Below are 16,006 nucleotides of genomic sequence, written 5' to 3'. Positions count from 1 at the left end.
GTGATTGTCTTGAAGTTATTCAATTGTTTACCTTGTTATTTTAACTGTATTGATTATTGTAGAATTTGTTCATGTATTTGGGCGACAACATTTTGTTCACAAACTTTGAAATTCTTATCTTCAATTGACATTTTACCACATTTTTTTTCCAGATATTTAGTTTGATTATTCTTAGGACGAGATTAATTGATGATATTTAAATGTAAAATTTGTCAAAATTTACTTAAAAATTTCAAGTTTCAAATGAAATCTCAAGCAAGTTCAATTTTTTCCAAAGTACGACTATTTGAAACTTGTATAATTCACATGAAATATGTATTTAAATTGATGAATTGATCTAGAGCTTTGGAGGACCTGATTTGAATTAAATGATTATTCATTTCTGTTGTTCCCTGTATTAGTCCTAAATACTGACGATGATGAACACTTGAGGATGACACTTGTATTAGTAATTAAATATTGTCATTGTAATGAATTTAAATTATTATTGTAATACATCATTTTTTGTTATTGTCACACATCATTGTTCGTTACTATAACACATACAAGAAGGTATTGTTACAGTCATGTACAATTACTGTAACAGATAAATTTTTGTTATTGTATAACAAATTTGTTGCTATGGTCATATATATTTGTACTTTTTTTATCTTTCTCCACAAAAATCCATGTGATATTATAACATGAGTTGCTAATGTTACACATGAATTGTTTGTTGTTACTAAGGTAACACTACTTACTATATAGAGTAATCATAATTACTATATAGAGTAACAGTAGTTAATATATAGAGTAACACTAATTCTTTTATAAGAGTACATCATGTTTTCGCCTTAATCAATTCTTTGACTGATCAACCATAGTAAATGGAAACCTATTATAGCTCAACTGATAGAGCATCATGCAATTGTACGAAAGACGTGGGTTCGAATCCCACATGGGTTTACTTTATGTTCATATTTATGTTGTACTCTTTCGAAAATATTTTTCCAGTTACACAATAGGATTAAACCATTATGTCCTATCGTAACATGGTCTACTACCATAATTTCTTTTTCGGTTAAATATAAGCTTTACTTTCATTTATACCGACTCAACAAGTACAATTTATTTCAAACAATTTCAACACCAGAAATCACCCTGCAGCAGAAGCTAAGGAGTAGAGTCGATGATTTTTCATGCCAATATGATTGGCCTTGAGTTTAGCTCCATAACTGGAAACCATTATATGGCACCACCATTTGGACAATGTTCGCCATGTTCTAACTTGCATATCTCGAACCCTACTTGCTCATTCGCCATGATCTTTATAGGGATGCTAAACATTTCAGAATAGACCTAATGCAACTAAAACATAAGTATCTGGAGTTCTAGACAACATTTATATGGCTGATTCTTCTTGGGGACGATAGCTAACACCTTTAGCTTTCAAATGATGTATAGGTGGTCAGAAAATTCCAAGGTACCAAGGACTTGATACCTCTGCAAGACAAGCCTAATTCCAGAAATACAACATACAAATCCTGGACATTGAAAACGACATCGAGTGGTCCTATTTTGGACTATTGTTATTTTGCAGCTCACCAAGCCTTTAGCTATGACAATGACTGAATGTTACACCATATTAGCGTTACTTTAGTTTTAGAATTACGTTCATTCGTCTATGTGGGGCTCGAACCCACATCTTATGTAATACCACAATGCTCTACCTTTTGAGCTAATAGACGACAAATTACTATTATCCAATTGACAATAGATGACCCTTGGTGAAAAGAAATGCTCTCATCTCATAGTCTCATTGTATCCAGTAAACACCGAGAGAACCATACACACAAAACCAAAGAACAAAAATATCTTTTTATCTCGAAATTGCATCTAAAATTGCACTAGTTTATCGGGCAATTTTGCTATATTTCATCATAATCCGGAAATATAGAATAGTGACTATTTGGCTCAATTGGAGATGATAGTAGGTGCTCTCTTACTATATATCAAAAATATGAACAAGAAGCCTTAAAGTTATATTCCTCCACTACATCACTATAGAAAGTTAGCAAACAATCAGGCTCTTAGGTTATATTCAACTAACGGACAATCACAAATTCACAATCATCACCCCTGAACCTAAATACACATTTATCCCATTGTTGCCAAAAATAAAGAGGTCGTCCAAATGTGACATTGAAACCAGATTGTCAAAAAAAAGTGATCTCATACGAAGTACGATGCAAGTACATCAAAAATAAAAGATAGTAAAACATTTTTCATATAAACAAGGGAGAAATCAAGATTCATTTTTCTCAAAGAAATTTAAAGCAAGAAAACATTGAGTCCTAATGGCAGATCAAGCATATACAACAAGTGCCATCAAAATTCACGACTTGTGCCGCCTTAATGAATATAAATGCCTGTTACAAAAAACACACTACAAGAATTTAAGCTTGAAGATATGAATCTTAAAAAATCTGTCTAAAACAAAATTCATGTTGTTAAAACATAAGCTAAGAAAGGGTATAGTTTACTATCAACATAATACAAATACACAATCATGGTAATATGAGTATACCATCAGGTTATAACATAAAGTAACAGTATTACACCATTACAATAATACACTTATATCATTATAATAACACACCCTTGTTCCACTCTCTTCATGATCAAGTTCAAGCAGTTATTATAACACACATGAAATATTATTGTAACATTTATATAGTGTCACTGTAACATAAGAACTGGAAATATACGTATCCTCTATTATTTCCCAATTCTAGGCAACAAGACATAAAAACAAGTTATTATAACACATATAAACTATTATTACAACATTTAAATAGAGTCATTGTAACATAAGAACTGAGAAGGTATGTATCCTTTATTGTTTCCCAATTCCAGGCAACAAGACATAAAACCAAGTTATTATAACACACATGAACAATTATTGTAACAGTTATATAGAGTCACTGTAACATAAGAACTAAGAAAGTATGTATCCTCTACTATAACATAGATATATTGTTACAGCACAGACACAACATTGTTATAACATAAGTAGACCATTATAGTAACATGGATACATTGTTGTTGTAAGAGAGTTACCACATTAACATAAACATTCAACACCATAAAATAAGGTCGACAACTTGACCACTATTTACATACTTCGCTAATTAGGGAAAAATATTAATTAGTACGAAACATCAACATAAGAATTGAATTATAGTTGCAAGTACCAAACACCTTCTCAATTCCACCAGATTAGTGCAGTATACCTAATTCTTGAGAATATAGAGCCAAGAATCTTTGCTACAAGTGTAACTAGCTGAATCATACAAAATGTCGCACATCTTTCATTCTCATTCTTAGGTTATTTCAATTTCACACAACTAATCTGGTTAAACCTAAAATTGCAGAAAATTGGCAAATCTATTATATTGAATTCAAAGCAGCATAAATTTCAAAAAAGTATACTAATCCTACTAGATTATATGATAAATTTCAGTAGCATAGCAATAGATTACCCGATTCAATTCATGTCGAAGAGTAGCTAGAAGTTTCTTCCTTAAAATTTCACACAACACTGCTTGCGATTGTTGACAAAATCAGTTCACAAATTAGAATGTGCGATTCAAAACGAAAATCCTAATCTGAAAATAACAGTAAATATCATCAATTATTTCAATATTCGATAAATCTGCCTTCAGAATGAAAAAACTCGCACACAATACTTATGAATCCCAAAGCACACTCGAGTTAGGGTTTGAACAATTGCTAATTGAAACGAAAACTACAAGGATAAATAAAATATTTACAACGAAATTATGAGAAAACTTACCATATGCAGATACCTCATTTCTGCACCTCCCGCAAAACCACCCGGTGATGATTGGGCAGCATGTTTGGTACGCGGAACGATTTATGACAGTTCGTAAGTTTATCGTCAGTGATCGCTCAAACACTTGTGTCTACCTCTTAATTGTCATCTACGTGCCGATACGGTCGTTTTGGCAGTAATTAGAGTACATTTGGAGTCCGAGTCAAAAACCGTCTTCATTTTCTAAAACCGAGTCAGAATGTTCTGGAATGTTCCGGATATTTCTATTCCGTGTTTTCGCAATCTTTTAATCTTTGGTAAAGAATTTCCCGTAATATTCACACAAAATATTAAGGAAAACAAGATTAATCCGTTATTCCATAACCAAAACACGGAAATCTTTCTTCCGCGAGAGGAAACCACTTGGGAAAGGACGTAGCAAGTGTTGCGCCTCTTCCAAGAGACGTAGTGTCTGATGTGCCTCTTCCCAAGTCCTTATCTGCGTATTTTTCGTATCTTTTCATATTTTTTCGAGATTCACTTCCAAAGTTTCTCCGAAAACCCTAATTTCCTCCGTGTGATTAGTATAAATAAAGAACTTCGGTCTCACATATTTCTCACGCGAGTGTCCGCCCTTCTTTTCTCTCTTTGCATTCTAGACCACGTTCTTACTTTTTGACGTCTACGTGCTTGAACATTCGACCACGTAAGCTCGAATCTTTCTGAGTACCAGCCTCGTTTTGCATGACCTACCAATTTGACCAACTCCACCATAATCAACTTAATCAATCTGTTTAAATTCCTCTTACGAGGGCACTTTCGTCTACATTCGAGTCGAGCATCACTAAACGTATACTTAGTTCATCTCGTTTCGTCAAACATGTAAGTCTGAGGGTGTAAATCCTTCTTGTAATTATTGTTCTTTATTATTGTAATCATATCGTAAGATTTATGTCGAAAGTACTCTTAAAGCCGATTTCTGAAACCGTGTTTAAGCCTTTTTTAAGGATTATCAGAGGACAACCGTCGATAAAGGACGCAGCAACTGCTGCGCCTCTTCGAAGGGACGCTGCACCTGCTGCGCCTCTTCGTGAGGCTGCCGCAGTTCCTGCTTCCTTTCTTCTTCCTTCGTCTTTTGTTAATTTGTTTGTTTTTCTTTTGTTTTCAATCGTTCGTTGTTTCTTTGACATAATAACTTAAGCATAATAATCTGACATATCATTAATACATCATTAATAATTTATCATCTTTTAAATCCCAACTTAAATCCCAAGTAATTCATATTTGCGGGTTTTCGTCATTAAAATCAAATTCGGGTTTTAGAGGTTCGATTCATCAATACTGAGTCTCTGGAATTCGTCATTGATATATTTTTCACCTTTTGTTTATCCTCACCATCATTAATTCGTCATTAATAACTTGTTTAGTCTAATTAATTTGTTTAGTTTGCTAATTTGTTAATAATCCTTTTAATCTTGTATTAATTCGTTCTAATCGATTTCATCCATGTTTTATTGTTTTTATGACCTTAATCACATGTAAATAATCTGCTAATGAACATTAACAATTTGCAATTCCGGCTTCACAGCCAGAACTGAGCCAAGGAACGGACGCAGCAACTGCTGCGCCTCTTCGAAGGGACGCAGCTCTGCTGCGCCTGTTCCTGGTTTATTTCTGTCCCTGAACTCCCGTTTCTGCCTTGACCTAGTTTATTAGTTACGTATCTAATTAACTATTAATCGTATTATCGCCTAATTTCTGTTCGTCAATTTATTTATTCTTTCTTTTCTAAAACCATCCGTTTTAAATGTATTTTCGACATAAATCAATAAATCCAATGTAATTATTGTAATTTTCATTATTGTATTATCATTTTATTTCTTGTATTGTTTGTATGCTCTCACATGTAATCAACCTAATTCCTACTTCGACTCAATTGCATGTTAAACTACGTGTTAACGGACTTAGTTTAATTCTCACATGTTAGGATTAAAACGTTGGATGTTGCATTGCATGCATATAAATCGACAATATATCGAGTATAGACAATTTCTCTAATCATTAGTAGAGGCCGCTATCGAGGCGGGCGGGATTAGGTGTTCGGTCAAAAGAGCTTCCTAATACATACCCTTACCCCTTACTCCAGATCTCAGTGAACATCCGTGTTCATTGGCATCCACGAGAGTCATTCTAGACATAGAATGCTAAGGGTAACGAGTTCTTGGTGTTCATGTCACTACTTTGCGTCTTGACATGGCACGAGGTATTCGAACGGTTTCCAATTTTCCACAATAAATTGGTGGCGACTCCACAAATGCAAACATTTGTTTCCCAATCGCCCCCGTGGGCCCGCGTCCACAATTTGGCGACTCCGCTGGGGAGTAATACACTTACGTGTAGCCAAAAGGGTGAAACTTGAACAAGGTTAGGGAATAGTTTGTACAAGACAATTGTCGGTTTTCATAACTCGGTCTTCCTAGATCGTTTATTCGGCCTTCCTAGGCCCAATCCAACCCATTCGATCAATCGTCTCCTCTAAATGGTCCTAATTCTTATTTGGGCCCAAGGATGGATAGCGATTGACGTCATCCATACCATGGTACTTACTCTTGTTTGTATTAAGGACTTTCACTACTTGAGGAAATGGACTAGGAATCGGCCTTACTCTTGTTTGGTACGAACCTCTCCACAGACTTTGGGTTTGATTGTTCGGTATGGCAACCCACCCTTTAAACCAAAACCCTTTTTAAATACACTCAACATCCCGTTATAATGTTTGTACCATATGTGATCATCATTTCTAAAACAAACCATGACGATTTTTTTCAAAATCCTTCTTTAAAATGTAAACATTTTCGAAACTTGGGCCTAATATTAGCGCAAAATCAGCCGAAACTCTGTCCAATTGTCACGTTAAAATTCGGGCCTTAAAACCCATTTCAAAACCTCACTTCGTGTCCTCTCCTACAACTACACTAAAGTTGACTAGGACCAACATTTTTCAAACTTTGTCATTTCCTCAAAACTCACTTGACACAAGTGGCATGCACACTCCCACTTCACGAGTCAAAACATTTCTTTTCGAGCAAGTGTGCTAGAATGGTCGATCGTGTTTTGATCCGTCGTCGATCTCTTATTCAGTTTCCAAGATACCTGAAACAAGCGACGTGAACTTCAACCAACTCCAGAATGGTAATGATCAAATCCTAGCCGCTCTAGCTCGTCTCCAAGTTACTCAAGACCAAGTATATGATCGCCTTGACACCATTGAGGGCAGAATATACGCCATGGAAACGAGGATGCCTCCGCGAGAAAGTGAAGCGTCTGATGAATTTGAGAACAACTTCGGGGACGAAAACCCTCCCATAGGTATGACTGCAGCTGAGAAACGACTCCAATACTTGGAAGAGCAATTGATGTATCTCAAAGGGGATAACATGACGGATATCCCTAAATTCAAGGGGCATGAAAACCCTTTGAACCATATACGTGCTTTCAAGGATTACATGTCTATCAAAGGCATTAAACCCGAGATGTTCTTAAGGATCTTTCCTTCATCTCTTGACACCATACCAAAACAATGGTTCTATTCGCTAGAGCACAAGAAAATCGCTACATGGGATGATACCGTAATCGAGTTTGCTAAACAATATGCGGATAATGCTGAAATCCAGGTCAACATGCGCACTTTAGAGGTTCTTACCCAAAATGACAAAGAAGGTTTCACCGACTTCCTAAGTCGGTGGAGGAAGACTAGTACTCAACTTGTTGAACGTCCGGATGAAGCTACTCTCGTGGAGAAATTTGTGGACAACCTAAAGCCCATCTATGCAAATCATTTGAGGTATCAAAACATCAAGACCTTAAAATATTTAACCGTACTAGGGACGAGGATCGAAGAGGACATCCGTAAAGGGCTCTTGTCCAAAACGATAGGTCGTGGATATCAAGGCTCAACAAGTCGTTCTTACGGCTCTACTAGCAAAACTGATGAAGTTAACCTTCTCGAACCATCTAAGAAGAGTACCCCTCCAAGGAAATTCACAAATCTAGGGGACACATACTCCAACACTCTGAAAAGGTTGATGAAGCTGGGTAAACTTCAACCCATAGGCCCTACACCCGAACCAGAAAACAAATCCAAGTTTTGGGACGAGAATTCATACTGCGAATACCATAGAGGTAAGGGACATGATACAGAAAAATGCTACAAACTGAAAAATGTACTTCAAGATATGATTAAAGACGGTCGCCTACCAATACCACCTGGAGGTAAGCCTAACAACACTCAGAATCCTCTTGGAATTCTAGTGATTACAAGTGAAGAATCTACCGTAGATTGTTCACACCTCATTTCTCCAGTCGAAGATGAAATTCATGCAATAGAAAATGAAGGGAACTATTCTACCATTTCTCCAACCATCACTGAGATTTCATTGTATGGGCAAAGAATGTCGATAGTCAAGTCATGGAACTAGAGAGTGCAGTGGCAACCCTACGTGGCCCCAACGCCACACCTAAAGAACGTGCACCACTAGTCTTCTCTCAAAACACTACAATGCAAGAAGTACTAGCCATGGTTGATGAGCTAGTCAACCAAATTATCCAATTAGAGGCTAAAATCATGAGAATGATAGAACTTGATACTGTCAATGGAATATGGGCCGATGATGATGAATACCAGTATCTCACTGAACACTACTTAGTCAAAGTCAGTGAGAAAATAGTCCAAAATTGTGAAGATCAAGATGTAGACCACCTCACTCGTTCGGGACGCCCATACCAAAGCACCTCTCAAAATGGTCCCATAGCGAACGGTCCAACCAATGTGGTCATACCGAATGATAATGAAGAAGGTTCTACCGACCATTTGCTAAAGCAACTACAGAAGACAAAGGCTGATCTTTCAGTCAGGCAACTAGTGGCAAGCTCATTCCCTCATCGCCAAGCTTTACTACAAGCCTTGGCCAAACTAAATGTGGCACATAACTCCACACCCGACGACGTGGTCAACTTGGTCTTCCAAGAATCACCAAAGCTAAGTAATCCTATTACTTTCTCGGATAAGGATTTGCTACCCTTTGGTGCTAGTCATAACTTGGCTCTTTATATCACTGTCATTTGCTTAAAGAAGAATGTGCCAGTGACTTTGATAGATGATGGCTCCGCAGTCAATGTCATACCCTTGAAAACGGCATACAAATTGGGCATGAAAGAGTCGGATTGGACCCCTACCAACCAAGGTGTTCGCGCATATGATGTTACACGGCAAAAGGTAGTAGGACTTGTTAACCTAACCATAGCCACAGGGCCGATTGAGCGAAAGGTCAACTTCCAAATAGTGGACATTGAGGCATCCTTTAACATACTTCTGGGAAGACCCTGGATTCATGCTTCCAAAGCGGTAACATCCACACTCCACCAGAAAATCAAAATCCCACTAAATGGTAAAGTGGTGACGATCACTTCGTCGCCCATCAAGACAGTAATCGAAAAGAAGTCAAGTAATCAAGTCCTTACAGATCCAGTACATGAACTTGGGGGCTTCCATATCATAAATGTCATAGAAAGTGAGTTGGCACCCTTATACTTTAATCCCTACTCTAACTTAGTGGTCAACCACATACTCAAGATCCATGGATACTTCCCGGGAATGCCTTTAAATCCTATCAGAAGAAACACCTTTGCACCCTACAAAGAGGGGTAACTCACAAAGAATACCCCTGGGGCTAGGGTACAAACCCACTAAAGAGGAAGTTCTCGAAATGCTCACTCAAGCTCAAAACCGTAAGAACGTAGGAATCCAAATGCGACCTTACCTCCCTACCCTAAATGGATACTTCGTTAGGGAAGGAAGTCAAGATATCTTCCACGGATTTCCTAAGACTTGGCACTATCTCGAAAGGAAGCTAGCCGAAATCGAGATCTTTCACGATTGTTACTTCATTCCTCCAGAAACGGTTCCTACCGACAAGACTCGTCAAGCACCTTGCTTAGACGAACAAGCTGTGAGTCTACTATTTGGAGAAGATCGATATGTTAGTGCCGCGCAGGATGAGATCATTACCATGATACTTCAAGACGATCACTTCAACCCTACCAAGTTAATCACATAAACCAACACCAATCAGCAGAAAGGATGGAGTAAATCGATCAAGTGGATAAACAATCAAGGAAGACTCTTCAAGCTCACCATTGGAGAAGGAGAGATGTTCAAAGGAGAACCAGAAGATGATGAATTCGAGTCAGAGTCGGAGTCAGAGTCGGAGTCTAGAGAAGTTCCTAGAGAGTCTCCTCCTATCGTCATTCCCACTCCCCTCGTTTCTCCTAGCTTTGTTTCAACTTTTCTCAAATCTTAATATGAATAAACCAGGTTCTGCTTACTCTTCGTGTTATCTTGAATGCAATTACTTTTACGATGATAATGAGAATGACCCACCAGGACTCAATTGAAATACCTCCCTACATAGCCAAAGAAATACTACAAGAGGGGGAAGGGGGACCAGTGATAGAAAATACTGAACCCATCAACGTAGGAGCTGAACTAGAACCCCAAGAACTTAGGATAGGGACAACCTTGAGCCCCACCGAAAGGGCCAATTTCATAGACCTCCTGCACGAGTTCAAAGACGTTTTTGCTTGGTCCTACAAAGATATGCCGAGGGATCGACGGGGATATCGCAGAGCATAGAATCCCAATGAAACCAGGTTTCAGACCCGTGAAACAAAAGCTTCGTCGAATGAGGACAGAATGGGCTCTCAAAATCAAAGAAGAAGTCGATAAACAATTCAAAACCGGGTTCATCAAAGTTTCCGAGTACTCAGATTGGGTAGCTAACATAGTACCCGTACCCAAAAAGGATGGGAGAATCCGTGTTTGGGTTGACTTTAGAGACTTAAACAAAGCGAGTCCTAAGGATGACTTTCCTCTACCACACATCGACATATTAGTGGATAATACGGCTTCAAGAAGGCTTTCGACCGACTCAAGGAAATACTAGCCAAACCACCAGTGCTCATGCCACCTCAACGAGATCAACCTCTTGGTTTATATCTCACGGTAACTGAAACCGCCATGGGCGCCATATTAGCTCAAACTGTAGGAAAAGAAGAAAGAGCGATCTACTACCTTAGTAAGAAGTTCTTGGAGTACGAGTGCAAATACACACCACTCGAGAAGACATGCCTCGCTCTTGTGTGGGCAATGAAGAAGCTACGCCATTACATGCTTAACTACTCCGTCAAAATATTCTCCAAAATGGATCCTGTCAAATACCTCTTCGAGAAACCCGTTCTCAATGGACGTTTAGCAAGATGGACTTTGATGCTCTCAGAGTTCGATCTCAAGTATGTACCTTTGAAAGTTATAAAGGGGCGCGCCGTTGCCGAATTCTTCGCAGAAAATCCCATCAATGATACACAAACGATAGACACCTGGTCGTTTCCGGATGAGGATATACTCCAAACGGATGTAGACTCTTGGGACCTCTATTTTGATGGGGCATCGAATTTAAGAGGATGTGGAATAGGAGTGTTGCTCATTTCTCCTGAAGGCGAGCATACACCAATCTCTGTCAAACTCGACTTCGAGGTGACAAATAACGCTGTAGAATACGAAGCCTGTCTCATTGGATTGCAAGCGGCAGTAAGTTTAGGCATCAAGAATCTTCGAGTACATGGGGATTCATCTTTGATCATCAATCAAATTACGGGATCTTGGAAAATCCGAAGCGAAAGCTTAGCACCTTATCAAGCCAGAATAGACCAAGTTGCCCAATTCTTCGATCAAGTGACCTACCTACATCTACCTCGAGAAGAAAATCAATTTGCATATGCTCTTACAAAACTTGCATCTTTGATTAATATGCCGGATAGCATGGTAGAAATGCCTTTATGCATCGAACGACGATCTGAGCCAGCTTATGTGCACCAAATCACCGATGAAGAGGAAATTGCGGAGAAACCTTGGATCCAAGTAATCCTAAACTTCAAGCTCAATGGCACCTATCCACCAGAAATGGACAAAAGGGGACAACGCGCTATCCGCTTGCTAGCTTCCCAATACGTTCTCATGCATGGAAAACTATACAAAAGAACACCTCTTGGTGTAATCCTACGTTATCTTGATCATTCACAGGCACGGAAAGTGATGGAAGAAGTCCATGATGGAGAATGTGGCCCTCACATGAGTGGACCCATGATGGCAAAGAAAATCACACGTTTAGGGTATTATTGGACCACGATGGAATCTGATTGCATCAAATATGTAAGACATTGCCATAATTGTCAAATCTTCGGGAATGTGCAACATGTCCCTCCTTCATTTCTTTACACCATGACATCTCCCTGGCCATTTTCTGCTTGGGGAATTGACATCATCGGCAAGATCACTCCAGCCGGAACAGGAGGTCACTGTTTCATCCTAGTAGCAATCGATTATTTCACCAAATGGGTAGAAGCGGCTTCCTACACCAGTCTTACAGCCAAGAACGTGGCAAAGTTCATACAAACCAACATTATCTGTCGATATGGTTGCCCACATGAGATCATCAGTGACAATGGATCACATTTCCAAGCTGAGACTGAACAACTGCTAGCCAAGGACAAAATTAAGCATCACCACTCATCGCCATATAGAACACAAACCAATGGCGCGGTAGAGGCAGCAAACAAAAATGTTGTCACGATTCTCAAGAAAATGATTGACAACTATAGAGATTGGCCAAGCAAGATACCCTTTGCTTTATGGGGATACCGTACGTCTGTTAGGACGCCCACTGAGGCCACCCCTTTCTATCTGACCTACGGCATGGAAGCTGTACAACCAGTCGAGCTAGAAATACCATCCTTGCGTATTTTACTCGAAAGTCAAATCCCAGAAGCCGAGTGGAAAAGGGATAGATATGAAGAACTTATCCTCCTAGATGAACAAAGGTTACGTGCATTACACAATGTGCAAACATATCAGGCACGTATCAAACGAGCCTTCAACAAAAGGGTTAGGCCAAGGAACATCAAAGAAGGAGACTTGGTCCTCAAATCAATTAGGGCTCTTTTACCTGTCGATCCACGAGGAAAATTCAAACCCAATTGGGCCAGGCCATTCCTTGTCTAGTCCATACTTCCAGGAGGTGCGGTTAGGATCACAGAATAAGATGGGAACGAATTTGCCAACCCAACAAACCTTGACCAACTGAAACGTTACTATGCCTAGAATAGGAGCAAAAAACGCGCCTCGCGTAACCCCACGTGTCGCTCCTGTGGCACGGAATAAACGGCCCCTGGCCGAGCTGGACTAAGCTAATGTCATCTTCTTCAATCCAACCTGCCTCATCAACCTCTCCGGGAAGATGCATATCATAAACTCCAAGCCGGGAATGCGGACAGATCGAGTAGGATCCAAATAAGATACTCCAGTGACAGATTTGAGATGCCACCATGGTACGATCCATCTAATTAAGGGGCCATCATCACTCTTCAATTTGTTTTCCCAATAATTGTAAACTCAAGTGAAGTCCACCATGTAAAGCCTGGTCCTCAAGCCAGACCTACCAAAAGCAGGAATAAAAAAAACGAAAATCGAAAAAAAAACGAAAAAAAAAAAAAAAAGTTCTTTTACCTGCAATATAATGGGACTTCCCAAGTAAGGTAGTTCGCGACTGGCTTTCCTGTTATCTAAACCCAATAGGATCTCTCCTAAGCACAGACAAGCTGGGCTCCTGCGCAGCTCCATTTGCTCAATCAAGCTTAAGAGACGAGGGTCGCCTCTCATATCCTCATCAACATGCCCTTGAAGGACATATACATGTAATAGGCAAAATCCGAATGCCCTTCGCCTCGCAACATAAGAGATGGTGGGATCTGCCCTATTGATGAATCGATCAATGAAGTCCAACATTCGCACTCCTTTAGAGGTCACAAGACGGTCAACATCAGCTCTTGCCAATCCAAGCAAGTCTCTAAACTTGTTTTTATACCCTTTAGAAGTGGAGGGAATAGCAGGCGAGTGTTCTGGGTCCCAACCACCAATCGCAGCAATTTCCTCTGGAAATGGGCAAATGTCGCCTCCAGGGAAGGCAAATACGTGATAATTCGGGTCCCAATAATCAAGACAAGCATCTAGAAATGGTTTGACTACCTTGATCAGCTTCAAGCTCAAAAGCGATCCAAAATTATAAGCACCCATGTCGTGTTTCTCCACATTAGAGAATTCATTTGTCCATTCTTTTAGACGAAATTCGAGAGTATTCATGATGTACGCTTATTTTGAGAGCTTTATGTAATAAGACGAAGAGATACGGAAGAATTATGTGAATAAAACCTCCCTCGACGTCTCTATTTATACTAAAAACTGTTTCCTAAAATCCGTCAGGACGGACGCACTGGGGAACATGCGCAACAGTTACTGCGCCTCTTGGAAAGGACGCAGCTCTTGTTGCGCCTCTTCCTCAGCCTTCTTTCTGTGATTTTCCGCGTTGGATCTTTCCTAAATTCCTCAACGAATAATTTCCTATTCATACGGGTGATTATTTTGGTAAATACGTCAAGTTGCCATATTTCGTGTTTCCTAATTGCACGGGCACGCATTTCGAGGCGATATCGACATTTTCGTCATTTTTAGCACACTTATGCATTTCTTTTTATTTTTATTTTTTGGGTAATCATTTCACCAATTTAATTTATTCATTTTCAAACTTATCCATTTCTTTTTTTAATTTTATTTTTGGGGAATCATTTCACTCCCGTTCTACATTACATTTCAAACTTATAGGTTTCTATTTTTTTCTCTTTTTAGGGGGTAACCCTCCCTACTGTCCGGTCATTTCTGACCAAATTTTTGCATTTTCATTTCCAGCCAAATTTTTACAATTTTCGCGTTTCCGAGTCATGGTTTCGCGCTAATTTAGGCCATGTGTACAAATGTATGTTCTATATGACTTCTATGTAAATTTCGGCAGCATGACGGCGCAAATCGTCATCTACCAAACCTGTTCAAAGCTAACCTGCAGGTACAAACAAAGCAACCCAGCAGCAAAGGCACTCAGGCCATCATATATACAACCAAGAGAGTACATGTACACCAAACTGGGGGCTCGAGCCCCAAAACAAAATCTAAAAATGTGGGTCCTAAAATGTACAAAATGTACAAAAATACAGCCAAAAAAATAAGAAACAACAAAAAAGCTACTGATGGTCGCCGTCTAGCTCAGCAACTCTCATCTCGAGAGCAGCAACCTCGGCGTCACGAACCTCGAGCTCCCTCAGCAGGCGAGCTGTCTCCTCCCGGGACTGGGCAAGCTCTCGCTCCAGCTCGCGCTCCCTCTACAAACAACAAGAATTGGCTCATATCAATTTCAAACATAAGGAAGATTAGAAAAGTTCGAAAATGAAGTAAATGGAAGGTTCATACCTGACGTCCTCTGCCGCCAGCGAGTGCCTCGACGGCAGTAGCCCGCAGCCGGTTGGCTACCCTCCACAAAGCCACGAATCGGGATGGCGCAACCTGCATTTCAAAAGGAAAAATCTTAAACGATTGGACAAACTCAAGCAAATGTGTTCTTACACAAAATTATACAAGTTAGGAGACTCACCCTCTAATCAGATGCTGCCACTCGTCCAAGCCACCATCTCTCACCGCCACGTCAAAGTCACGTAGCTCGGAGATCGTCGTCATCCCCGTCACGTCAGTGTACTCAAGGGTCTCGGGGTACTCTGGGGGCTCGATGCCCGCCGCCTCGACCTCCTGCAAAGTCAGGTGATTCCCATTAACTGATGATCATTCATCGTGTTCTCAAATAATCAAAAATGAAAGAGGATAAAGCACTTACCACAACCGGCCAGTACGCCAACCTCCCGTAGAGGAACGCCGAGTAGTCCTCACCAGGAAGAAGGATGGCGTCGCCACCGACGCCAGCCAGGTAAGCCTCCCTCTCAGCCTCAGAAGGCTCCCTAAACATCGTCCGAGGAGGATCGATGGGAACCGTCAAGACATCCAGAGAGCACTGACGAGCCAAGCGTTCACCCAAGTACCACACAAGACCCATCGACGTCCTCAACAGCAACCGGCTCGAGCTCCTAGGTCGAAGGACCTCAGCCACGAATGGAGGAGCACCAGTGTACTCCTCCCAAGGCCTGGGCACCCACTAAAAAAGCGAATGAAGGGTCATTCTTATGATCAGTTCTAAAAGTAAA

The sequence above is a fragment of the Silene latifolia genome, chromosome X (genome assembly GCF_048544455.1).
Source record: "Silene latifolia isolate original U9 population chromosome X, ASM4854445v1, whole genome shotgun sequence".
NCBI lineage: Eukaryota > Viridiplantae > Streptophyta > Magnoliopsida > Caryophyllales > Caryophyllaceae > Silene > Silene latifolia.
Note: the sequence above shows the minus strand (reverse complement) of the source record.